A 13,763-nucleotide genomic window follows, 5' to 3' on the forward strand; every position below is an offset into this window, starting at 1 on the left:
CAATAACTCCCTTCTCCTTATCTCAAGCCATTACCTGTGGTCTTGTCTGCTTATAAGTTTGTAAAACAACCAAAAGACCAGTGTGGTGGCATAAAATGAGGCTATACATCCTCCCATTCCATCATCAGAGAATAAACTTGAGCATTAAGGAAAAACACTTAAATCCTAGCTTCAGTTAGTCAGGTAGCTTAAGCAGAGCTACGTGCAGTTAAGGTGAGGGTCCTTTTAAATGCAAATCAGAAAAAGAAAGGGGCAAATGCCAGTAGGAAAATTAGACATTTCTAATGTAGATTAGATTGGGAGTCCTAGAATAGAAATCAATCCTCATAGTAGCATACTAATTTGAGGTATTTTAGAGGAGACCAGCTGCAGCTGGGAGGCACTCAATGGACTCCCCTTGTTCTCCCCCACTTTACAGAACCTCTCTCTCTGCAAAGACAAATGGAGGAGAAAAGAAGGACCAAATGTATACTCCAATGAAGATATTATGCAAGAGAATTTATGAGACAAAAAAAGAAACTAGGGGTTAAAACTCTTCTTTTGTGGGTTGAAGAGTGGCTTGTCCAAAAGACAAAGAAACAAGGAGAATCTCTCCTGGATACTCTATCACCTTGTGGCTTAGCAGTTAGGTCTAGCTCTGCTCTTGTACAGAGCAAGGGAAAAAGTTAAGTAGACCAAAAGCCAAATTCCTGCTCCCTGCCCACAGACTCTTTATCATCTTGGAACATAGGGAGAAGAATATATTTGATACAGGGAAACAGAGTCAACATGACTGCTGACAACTTATCAAGTCTTTTATGGATCATGCCTTTGCTGTATCAAAAAAGTCATTGCCACATCTAAGGTCATTGAGATTCTCTCCTCTGTTGTCCTCCAGGAATTTTATAGCTTCATACTTTCTATTTGGGTCTATTATCCATTTTAGGTTAATTTTTGTGATGGGTATAATGTCTGTGTCTAGATTCTTTTCTGCGTGTGAATGACCAGTTGTTCTGGCACCATTTGTGGAAGAAACTATCTTTGCCCCATTGTATTGCTTTTGTTCCTTTGCCAAAGATGAGTTGCCTATATTTATATGGGTCTATTTCTGGGCCCTCTATTCTGTGTCACTGATCTATTTGTCTAGTCTTTTGCCAATACCACACTGTCTTACTGTAGCCTTATAGTAAGTCTTGGAGCTAGACACTGTCAGTTGTCCAACTTTGTTCTTTTTCTTTCTTTATTTTAGAAAGAGAGAAAGCATGAGCAGGGGATGGGGGAGAGGGAGAAGGGGGAGGGAGGGAGAGATAGAGAGAATTGAGAGAGAGAGAGAGAGAGAGAGAGAGAGAGAGAGAGAGAGAGAGAGAATCTTAAGCAGGCTCCATGCTCAGTGTGGATCCTGATACAGGGCTTAATCCCACAAGCCTGGAATCATGACCTGAGCTGAAATCAAGAGTCAGATGCTCAACCAAGTGAGTCATCCAGGTGTTCCCAACTTTGCACTTTTTCATTTTTTTAAACATTTTTATTTATTTTTGAGACAGAGACAGACAGAGCATGAGCAGGGGAGGGGCAGAGAGAGAGGAAGACACAGAATCTGAAGCAGGCTCCAGGCTCTGAGCTGTCAGCACAGAGCCTGACATGGGGCTCGAACTCACAGACTGTGAGATCATGACCTGAGCTGAAGTTGGACGCTTAACTGAGTGAGCCACCCAGGCGCCCCACTTTGCTCTTTTTCAACACTGAATGGGCTCTTCTGAGTCTTTTGCCTCTTCATATGGACTTTAGAATCAGTTTGTTGATACCCACCAAATTAATTGCTTGTATTTTAATGGGATTGCATTAAATCTACATATAGATCAAGTTAAGGAGAACTGACATGATAACATTGCATCAGCCTATCCATGAACATGTAATCGCTCTGTTTATTTAGTTCTTGATTTCTTTCATCACAGTTTTGTGCTTTTCCTTATATAGATATTTTACTTATTTTGTTAGATTTATACCTAAGTACTTCATTTTGAGGGTGTTAATATAAATGGCATTGTGTTTTTTTATTTCAAATTCCATTTGCTCATTGCTAGTATATGGAAAAGTGACTGATTTTTGTATATTAATCTTGTATCTGGCAACCTTGATATAACCACTGAGTAGTTCCAAGGGTTTTGTTTTGTCAATTTGTTTGGATTTTCTACATACATGATCGTATCATCTGCAAACAAAAAGTTTTATTTCTTCCTTTCCAATCAGTATACCTTTTCTTGTATTATTGCATTAACTAGGACTGCCAGTACAACAGAAAAGAAGTGGTGAGAGGCAACATCCTTGCCTTGTTCCTAATCTTAGTAGGAAAGCGTCTAGTGTTTTACCATTAAGTATGATGTTAGCTGTAGGTGTTTTGTAGGTGTTCTTTGTCAAATTGAAGATGTTCCCCTCTATTGCCAGTTTGCTGAGAGTTATTATCATGAACGAGTATTGGATTTTGTCAATTTTTTTCCTGTATCTATTTAAATGATTATGTGATTTTCCTTCTTTAGCCTACCGATATGATGGATTACATCAATTGATTTTTTCATTTTATTTATTTTTTAAATTCACATCCAAGTTAGTTAGCATATAGTGCAACAATGATTTCAGGAATAGATTCCTTAATGCCGCTTACCCATTTAGCCCATCCCTCCTCCCACAACCCCTCCAGCAACCCTCTGTTCTCTATGAGTCTCTTCTCTTTTGTCCCCCTCCCTATTTTTACATTATTTTTACTTCCCTTCCCTTATGTTCATCTGCTTTTTATCTTAAAGTCCTCATATGAGGGGAGTCATATGATTTTTATCTTTCTCTGACTAATTTCGCTTAGCATAATACCCTCTAGTTCCATCCACGTAGTTGCAAATGGCAAGATTTCATTCTTTTTGATTGATTGCCAAGTAATACTCCATTGTATATATATACACCACATCTTCTTTATCCATTCATCCACCAATGGGCATTTGGGCTCTTTCCATACTTTGGCTATTGTTGATAGTGCTGCTATAAACATGGGGGTGCATGTGGTCCTTCAAAACAGAATTCCTGTATCCCTTCAGTAAATATCTAGCAGTGCAATTGCTGGGTCATAGGATAGTTCTATTTTTAATTTTTTGAGGAAACTCCACACTGTTTTCCAGAGTGGCTGAACCAGCTTGCATTGCCACCAACAATGCAAAAGAGATCCTCTTTCTCTGCATCCTTGCCAACATCTGTTGTTGCTTGAGTTGTTAGTGTTAGCCATTCTGACAGGTGTGAGGTGGTATCTCATTGTGGTTTTGATTTGTATTTCCCTGATGATGAGTGATGTGGAGCATTTTTTTATGTGTTGGTTGGCTATGTGGATGTCTTCTTTGGAGAAGTGTCTATTCATGTCTTTTGCCCATTTCTTCACTGGATTATTTGTTTTTTGGGTGTTGAGTTTGATAAGTTCTTTATAGATTTTGGATACTAACCCTTTATCGGATGTCATTTGCAAATATCTTCTCCCATTCTGTCAATTGCCTTTTAGTTTTGCTGATTGTTTCCTTTGTTGTGCAGAAGTATTAATTTCTTCATTAAATGTTTTCTTGTAAAACTCACAGTTAACCCATTTGGGCTTGGCATTTTCTGCTTTGGAAGGTGATTACTAATTCACTTTCTTTAATAGATAGAGACCTATACAGAGTATCTATTCTTCCTTCTGTTTTTCTCCATATTGACCCCCAAGTTTTGAAGGATTTTAACCTACCACTATCTTTTCCATTTTTTCAAACCCCAAGAACACAGACCACATTAAGGAAATAAAATTCCAAACAAGAAATACATTTTGGGGCACCTGGGTGGCTCAGTTGGATAAGTGTCCAACTTTGGCTCAGGTCATGATCTTGTGGTTCAAGAGTACAGCCCCACATCAGACTCTCTGCTGTCAGAGCAGAGCCCACTTTGGATCCTCTTTCCCCCTCTTTCTGCCCCTCCCCCACTTGTGCACACACTCTCTCTCTCTCTCTCTCTCTCTCTCTCTCTCTCTCTCTCTCTCAAAAACAAATAAACATTAAAAAAAGAAACACATATGTTAGTTATACCATGCAGTCTCATTATTTATGTGGTTTTCCTTTAAAAATACAACACATACCCAGTATTCAAATAGTTATCAGTCATTTCAGCAGTCAAAAGAAGCCTGAAAGAGGGGCACCTGGGTGGCTCAGTCCATTAAGCATCCGACTTCAGCCCAGATCATGATCTCAAGGTTCCTGAGTTTGAGCCCCACATCAGGCTCTGTGCTGACAGTTCAGAGACTGAAGCCTGCTTCAGATTCTGTGTTTCCCTCTCCTCTGCCCCTCTCCCACTCACACTCTGTCTCTCTCTCAAAAATAAAAACATTAAAAAAATTAAAAAAAAAAAAAAGAAGCCTGAAAGATATGGCAATTTGATTGCTCTTTGAAGCTGGTATGTGATGGTAGTTCAGTTCATCAATGAGTGATACTGGCTGATACCTCAACTGGTAGATCTTAATAATTTGATTTCTAGTACTTGGTGAAATCGAATTACCAGGCACTAGTCTAGACAAACAAATAGGCAATAATAATGTAGCGCGATTAAATGCCATAGGATGCTATAAGAGAAAAAAAAAAAAGAAAAGAAGACTATCTAGTCTTGGGAACTCAAAGAAAGCTTCTTAGAGGAAGTGAAATCAAAGCTGAGACCTATGGAGGGATTATAAGGACAGAGGGAATAGAAGAAGAGCAAACCATGCAGAAAATGTGCAAAGACCACTTCAAGCCGTACACATGGTGGAACATGAGCAAGTTGGGGTAGTGGGGAGATGAGTATTAGGAAATAAAGCTGAAGAGGTAAGGAGGATCTGTAATGATTCCTTGCATCATTCTTAAATCAATGAGAAATTACTGAAGGATGATAAGCTAAGGATTGAGATGATCATATTTACATATTATAAAGATTACTCCAACTGCAGTGTAGCTAATAGACTAGAGGAAGGAATGATTAAAAGTAGCAAAGCAACTCTTTAGAAGACTCTTTCAAGGAAGGACTAAACCCTTCCTATTCAAAATGATGTCAATGGAACAGCAGCAGCAATGACAGCATCACCTGGAAGCTTGCAAGTGCAGCCCCAACCCAGATCTACTGAATCAGAATCTGCATTTATAACATCCCAGATGATTTGTGGGTAGAGTAGTTTGAGAAGCCACTGGCCTAAACTGCACTGAAGATGCAAAAATAAAGAAGTAAACACATTTGAGGCACCTGGGTGGCTCAGCCAGTTAGGCTTCCGACTTTGGCTCAGGTCAAGGTCTCAGGGGTCGTGAGTTCTGTGCTGTCAGCACAGACCCTGGAGCCTGCTTTGGATTCTGTGTCTCCCTCTCCTTCTGCCCCTCCCTGCTCATGCTCTGTCTCTGTCTCTCTCTCTCTCAACAATAAAAAACAAAACAAAATTTTTTTTTAAAAGTAAACAAATTCCTATTTGGAGGAAGACATGATAGTACTTAGCATAACCAATGATTGCATAGGGTGGGGAAGAAAGAGAAATCCTAGGCTTATCTAGATAAAGCTGAACAAGGATAAGAGTTCAGCTAAGTTGACTGGTTAGAAAGGATGAAGTCTCTGGAGCTGCAAACATGGGGAGTCTGAACACTGTTATGAGCTTTTTTTTTTTTTTAATTTGTTTTTCTTAATGTTTTTATTTATTTTTGAGACAGAGAGAGACAGAGCATGAGCAGGGAAGGGGCAGAGAGAGAGGGAGACACAGAATCGGAAGCAGGCTCCAGGCTATGAGCCATCAGCACAGAGCCCAATGTGGGGCTCAAACTCACAGACTATGAGATCATGACCTGAGCCGAAGTCAGACGCTCAACCAACTGAGCCACCCAGGCGCCCCATGTTACGAGCTTTTCCACCATGAACCACACTGGGCGGTCGCATAAAAGATTTGGAGAATGCTGGGAAAGTCTCTTTATTGTGCAAAACTTGGGAGAGGGAACAGCAGCCCTTGCTATAGGGAGACAATAGCTTGCTAGGACTCTGCACTATCAGTGAGGGAACAAAAGCCTTAATTTGCAGCAGACAAAAACTGTCACTTTTAGGGTTCTTAGGAAAACCCACTGCAGCAAGAGAAGAGAACAGCAGAAAAAAAATCTATCCCAGGTACAGAGGCTGAAAACTGTCTTGGGCTCAGAACTGTGCTTGTGGAGGCAGGAGCACTAAGAAAACTACATCCCCAAGACCCAGGATCATGGTGACTGCCTAAGACTGAGCTTAATTAGAACAAAGAACATCTCCACCTCAACCACCAATCCTTACTGCCAGTTAACTAGCATCTAGCAATAAGTAAGACAAAGAGAAAATATAAATGTGAGAATGGAGAAAAATTAAAAGGAAACCTCTGGTAAACCACTCCTACCCAAATCACAAACTATGGCTAGGGAAATTTTAAGCTTGTGTCAGTAATCTCAAAACACAGCCCAACCACTAACCCTACGCTCAAGGCCTGGTAGGATAGACATGCCTATTTCCAGGCACACAGACTTTTATCTCAGTGTCTAATCCTACAGAAGATATCTGTCTTTCAATTTAAAAAAATGACAAAGAATGTAAAATGTCCAGAAAAAAAACCACTACCTTCCTAAGAGACAAAGTAATCATCAGAACCAGAGTCAGATATGACACATATGTTGGAACTGATAGGGAATTAAAAATAAGTATGATTAATATGTTAAAGTCTCCAAGAGAAGAGATGGCCAACATGAAAGATCAGATAGATAATTTCAGCAGAGAGATGGAAACTATAAGAAAAAACTGAATGAAAATACTAGAAACTAAAAATTCAGTAATAGAAATGAAGAATGCCCTCACCAGCTTATGAGTAGATTTGACACAGTCAAGGAAAAATTTAGTGAACTTGAATATAAGTCTGTTGAAAATAACCAAACTTAAACACAAAGAGAGAAAAATGTAAAAATAAACAAATAGGAGCGCGTGGGTGGCTCAGTCGATTAAGCATCCCACTCTTGATTTTGGCTCAGCTCATGATCTCACGGTTCATGGGATCGAGTCCTGCATCCACTGTCAGCACAGAGCCTGCTTGGGATTCTCATTCTCTCTCTCTCTCTCTCTCTCTCTCTCTCTCTCTCTCTCTGCCCCTCGCCCTGCTCAAGTGTGCTCTCTCTCAGAATAAATAAATAAACATTAGAAACAAACAGAAAAGAGCTGTGGAACAACAGCAGTGGTCTAACACACACAGAATTATAGAAAGATTAAAAAAAAAAAAACTAGAAAAATTGGAAGACAATAAAGACCAAGAATTTTCCAAAATTAATTATGACATCAAATCACAGATCCAAGAAGCTAAGAAAACACTAAGCAGGATTTAAAAAAAAATCAAAACCCACTTAGGCAAATCATTTCAAACTGTTGAAAACAAAAGACCAAGGGAAAATCTTAAAAGCAACTAGAGAATAAAATAATGGGTGTGGTGAATAAAATAAAAGAGTTTATTGAAAAATGTAAGTTAGAGATTATGGTTACAGGGTTTTCTGATGCAACATTCACTGGCCTTTTACAAAAAAAAAAAAAAAAAGGCACATATATTTGACTCATTCAGAATTCAGGTTGAGAGGTGCCGGAAGGTGATAGAAAAGCAATGGTACAAAGGGACTGAGATATGCACCACACTGTCAGCATGAAGCCCAATGCAGGGCTCGAACTCACTAACTGGGAGACCATGATCTGAGCCAAAACCAAGAATCGGAAGCTTAACTAACTGAACCACCAGGCACCCCAAATATGTTGTCTTTTTAAATGATGGGTATTTTCTTGGAGTACTGAGAACTGAAACAGAAACTTCAACTTGCAAAACAGATACATATGATTCTCAAAAGAGATAAACTGTACCAAACCTTAACATACAAAACAAACCATCTAAACTCATAGAGACCTATCTATTCTAGGACAAGACCTCAAACAAACTGGTGTAAAATTAACCATACCTGGATTCATGTGTTCTAAAGACCACTGTTTTTCCCCCCCAAAATTTTTATTTAAATTCCAGTTAGTTAATTTACAGTAGTTTCAGGTGTAGAACTTAGCGATTCATCACTTACACATAATACCCTAAAGACCACTATTTCAACGTGTCCCTGCCATGATAATATAAGATTAACTCCAGCTACCATAAGCCCTTCCTAATTCTTCCCATTTGAGAAGCCCAATGTTCCCTTACGTGTGCATTCTCCTTTGCTTCAGCATCCTAATAAACCTCACTTTGTTTGAATAAGAGTTTATTCCTACTGGTCTTTATATTGTAGACCTTAATAGGTTTAGGTCCATTGAGATGCTTGCTATTGTGGTGTGGACCCTCTACTGGATAGTAGTGTGCACATCTGAAATCCCTTTAATTTCCACTTGCTCAGAGTCAACCTTGTGCTGAAATTGAATTCCAATTTTTTCACTGAGTTCTTCAGTGTTGGGCTTTTGATTTTGTCCTTGGAAGAAATTCCCCTGGGACTCTCTGGCTATCTGATTATTTAATCATTTCCCTTAGTGAAAGTCTGACAAATCTTTAATTTACCATTAGCCATCTTGCTGGTTGCCTGTATTATCTATTCTACTGCTGCATGTCCAAAAATGGAGTTCACAAAAGACAGTTAAAGACACATTAAAGGCACCTGGGCGGCTCAGTCAGTTAAGGGTCCAACTTCAGCTCAGGTCATGTTCTCGCAGTTCCTGGGTTCTAGCCCTGCGTGCGGCTTTGTGCTGACAGCTCAGAGCCTAGAGCCTGCTTCGGATTCTATGTCTCCCTCTCTCTATGCCTCTCCACTGTTCATGTTCTCTCTCTCTCTCTCTCAAAAATAGATAAACATTAAAAAAAAAAAATAGACCCATTAAATCTGTCCTCCAAACTTCCCTTTCAAGGACTGATGACTTCATAAGGTCTTAATAACCTGGCAGCATTTAGGCAAACTTGTAAAAATTTGACCTTTTTAATTAAGGCCATATAAAATGTTCTTTAGTCTTGTCTGTGTGTGAAAAACTGGTTTTGGGAAAGGTATTCTGTTCATATTCCACTTGCCAGGAGGCTATTGATAAATGACCCAAGAGTCACACAGGAATACTTTCCCTTTTAATCTAAGTCAGCCTTGTTGTCTTATCGTTTATCTGCAAAACACTTGGCCTACCTCTTGGCAGAATTCTGACCTCTATTTTCTCATTTTTGCACATACCTTTCTCAATGACAAAATTACCAAAGGCCATTTGGAATTATGAGTGGCCAATCAGGGAAATTTTTGATATGAAAAAAATTGTTCATTTGAGAGGCACCCTAAGAAGACAAATGAATCAGATGGTAAGGCATTTTTTTTAATATACAGAAGCTCCTGCACTAATTGGTTTATATTAAAGGAAACCCAGAGTTCAGGCAAAAAGACATCTTAACAACTTTATTATGCCTGAATTTGGGAAAGGCAAAATCACAAAGAGATGTCAGAGGAGACAAGGTATGAATAGGAGTCAAAAATATCCAAAGGTAAGAAATAATCTCACATCTGTTTTCATCATTTGCCTTTTTAGAAGCAACTCTTTGTTTCAGCTCAGGTCATGATCTCACAGTTCCTGGGTTCGAGCCCCCCTTCCATCCCTATATTGAGCCCCCGCATCGGCCCGCTGCTTGGGATACTCCCTCTCTTTCTGTCCCTCCCCTGCTCCAGCTCTCTCTCAAAATAAATAAATAAACATTTCTTTTTTTAAATCTCCTTAAAAAAAAAAGGAATGAAGTACTGATATACTTGAAAACATTATGCTAAGTGAAGTAAGCCAGTCACAAAAGACATATATATTAGGACTCCATTTACAAAAAAAAAACCCAGAAAATGCAAATCCATAGGAAAGAAAGTAGATTAGCAGCTGCTTAGGGCTGGTGAAGGGACTGTAGGCTGGAGGCTGGGATTAACTACTGATGGGTATGGAGCTTCTTCTAGGGGGAGATAAAAATGTTCTAAAATTAGATCAATGATGGTCACACAAACCTATGAACATACTATAAAACACTGAATTGTACACTTTGAGTGAATCTGATGGTATGTGAATTATATATCAATAAGCTCTTTTTTTATTTTTATTTTATTTTTTAGAATTTAGACAGTTTTTATTTTTTTACATTTTTATTTATTTATTTTTGAGAGACAGAGAGAGACAGTGTGAGCAGGGGAGGGGCAGACAGAGAGGGAGACACAGAATCAGAAGCAGGCTCCAGACTCCAAGCTGTCAGCACAGAGCCCGAACCAGAGCTCCAACCCATGAACCGTGAGATCATGACCTGAGCCGAAGTTGGACGCTTAACTGACTGAGCCACCCAGGCGCCCAAATAAGCTCTTTTTTTATTTTTATTTTGTTTTAATTGTTTATTCATTTTTGACAGAGAGAGTGAGAGAGCATGAGCGGGGGAGGGGCAGAGAGAGAGGGAGACACAGAATCCGAAGCAGGCTCCAGGCTCTGAGCTGTCAGCACAGAGCCCGATGCGGGGCTTGAACCCACAGACCGCAAGATCATGATCTGAGCTGAAGTTGGACGCTCAACCGAGCCACCCAGGCGCCCCAATAAGCTCTTTTTTTAAATAGGCAAATGAGGAAAGCAGATGTGTACACAAAAGTTATGGAAAGAAATAGGAGACACAGAATAAAAAATTATTTCACAATTCTAACAGGTAGTTATAAGTCTAAAATGAAAATGTCTTACAACCATGGAGCTAAGAAGACAGCCATTCTCTTGTCAACAAAATCATTTGCTGTCAGTTTTCAATTAATTCTTCAAGTGTGACATTTTGAGGATACCAGAACCAGGAAGTAATAACACAGAACCTATTCGAGATGTATTTGAAATCTAGAATCTCGGGGCGCCTGGGTGGCGCAGTCGGTTGAGCATCCGACTTCAGCCAGGTCACGATCTCGCGGTCCGTGAGTTCGAGCCCCGCGTCAGGCTCTGGGCTGACGGCTCAAAGCCTGGAGCCTGTTTCCAATTCTGTGTCTCCCTCTCTCTCTGCCCCTCCCCCGTTCATGCTCTGTCTGTCTCTGTCCCAAAAATAAATAAATGTTGAAAAAAAAAATTAAAAAAAAAAAAAAAGAAATCTAGAATCAGCATTTACAAGATGAACATGTTCCAGGTTCATACATGACAACTGAGTTACATTCAGAAGACAATGTCCTTATCAGGTACATGTGTCATCAAAACCATGAAAATACGAAAACTAGTTTGTTACTTTCTCCTTATTTAAAATTCTAATAAAGTTCCTTACCATTCTTTTACTTCTTGTTCAAGAAGTAACTTACTTAGAAGCATTTTAAAAAATAGATCCATGGGTCACAGATGGTAAGTGGTATTAGTATTTTTCCTAGTATACTGAATACAGATATTTGTTAAGATTATTTCTTACCTTTGGATATTTTTGACTCCTATTCATACCTTGTCTCCTCTGACATCTCTTTATGATTTTGCCTTTCCCAAGTTCAGGCATAATACAATTGTTAAGATGTCTTTTTGCCTGCACTCCGGGTTTCCTTCACTTTATAGAAGAAATGATAATAGGAAAAATTAAGATTGACATTCTTCAAATTTTAATTAATTCAAAACTATTGTTAAGAATTATTTTTTAAAAATCAAACTTAGGGGTGCCTGGGTGGCTCAGTTAAGCATCCAACTTTGGCTCAAGTCATGATCTCATGGTTGGTGGATTCCAGCCCCACATCAGGCTCTGTGCCAACAGCTTGGAGCCTGAAGCCTGCCTCAGATCTTGTGTCTCCCTCTCTCTCTGCCCTTATCCCGCTGTCTCTCTCTCAAAACTAAACATTAAAAATTTTTTAAAAATCGAACTTAAAAAAGGCCTGAAAAATCAAGAGGTCAGCATTCCTAAAATATGCATAAGTAAAACGTGTTAATAAAAATGTTTCAGTGTGTCTTAGTCCATTCAAGCTGCTGTAACAAAATAGCAAAGACTAGGTAGCTTATAATCAACAAAAATTTATTTCTCACAGTTCTGGAGCTGGAAGCCCAAGATCAAGTTGCCTAGTGTGGTCAGGTGAGGGCCCTCTTGTAGGTTCACACTTTTCCTTGTATCCTCATATAGTGGATGGGGCAAAGGAACTCTCTTAGGGTCCTTTTTATAAGGGCATTAATCTCAGGACCTAATCACTTCCCAAAGGCCCTAATGCCATCACATTGGGCATTAGAATTTCAACATATAAATTTCATGGGAACATACACATTCACACCAAAGCAAATGACTGTAGGTATTTCACGTAAAAAGAAACATACTCATGGTTATGGAAAGACTGATACAATAACTGTGTTGAAAAAATATATACTTTGTGGAACAAATTACAGGCCTAGAAAATTGTCACTGTCCATAATACCTTTGTTGTCTCATAGTAATAATTTATAATAATCTTATAATTGTGCTATACCTCAATAGTGAATTCAACTCTCCATTCTACTAAAACATCACTGTCTGTAACATCCTCAGTCTTCAGCAAATTTAATATTCTGGAAGAGACATCAGAGAAAAACTGCCTTCAATGAAAAATAAGCTTATCAGATATTGTAACTAGCATGGCAGAAGTCCAAAACAATGATTCCTGGATTCATGTTTCCCAACTAAATGCCATAGATCTTCTCCAGACAGCTGGACAACCACTCCACCAGACTTTAAGCACTGATTCTCAGGGATTCTCCAGAAGCATGATCTTTGAAGGAAGACTACTAATCAAACCCTCAGGTCAAAGACATGACAACAGAAAATGAACTGCTTCTGCCCAAGGCAAAAAAACATGATTAATTTTCTGATACCTTTGTTCTTTTTCCCTCTTTTGCTTATTATATTTTGGTACCTCCTAGAGATAATCCTAAAGTTTTCTCAATATGCCCTCAGATATCTTTATCATTTTATTCTTAATCCTCTATGGTCTTTTTGGGCCACCTTAAGAAATGCAAAACTTTTTTTTTGCATTCCATGTTACAGTTTTCTCAGATCACAGCTACTCTTGTTATAAAATTCTACTATAAAAGAGGTAATACCTGTTCCTTTAAACTCCTGAGATCAATTTCCTCCCAAAGGTCTCTTTTGATTCTTGAGTTTTCCTCTTATCAGTAGCCCCAGCCTTCATTCTGAATAAAAACTAAAAAGTTTACTCCAAGTCAACAAAATGCTTCTGCTAGAATTACGTAAGAGCATTGTTGGCAGAACTAGACTTCCCAGGGAGGGGAACAAATGCTGGAGCTATTCTCATGGCACTAATCATTTCTCCAAAGATTTTCCAGACTTCTAAGCAGGAACTGAACTCCACTGACATGTGCCCACCTCTAGGAAACAATTTTTGGCTCATTTCTGTTGTGATAAAATATTATTTATGTTCCTAATATTCTCTGTACCTCACCAGGGATTACTTAGGTCTACACCAGGCTTTTGCCTACCTCCTAAACCCAAACCTATGTTGTGGTACAGAATAATATTTAAGCTTTCAGATATTTAAAGCCCTTTTTTATCCAGTGTAGCATTTTCCTTGGGAAGGATAACCAGAGCCTTTAAAAATGAAGCAGGAATTGGCTACTTAGGAGATCTCTCAAAGTGCAAACTCTCTTGAATACAACTAGGAAAGGTGGTTCAAATCTTGACTCAGGCTGTGAAAGTCCAACAAACCAGTTTAAATTCACTACAGGATTGTCATGGGAAATGACATGGTCTTCTATTTCCTCTTGGCAAGCCAAGGGGCACTTTG

This window comes from Lynx rufus, unplaced genomic scaffold (assembly GCF_022079265.1).
Source record: "Lynx rufus isolate CCGP_SWC_20201006 ecotype Redwood Valley unplaced genomic scaffold, mLynRuf1.p SCAF_9, whole genome shotgun sequence".
In the NCBI taxonomy this organism is placed as follows: domain Eukaryota; kingdom Metazoa; phylum Chordata; class Mammalia; order Carnivora; family Felidae; genus Lynx; species Lynx rufus.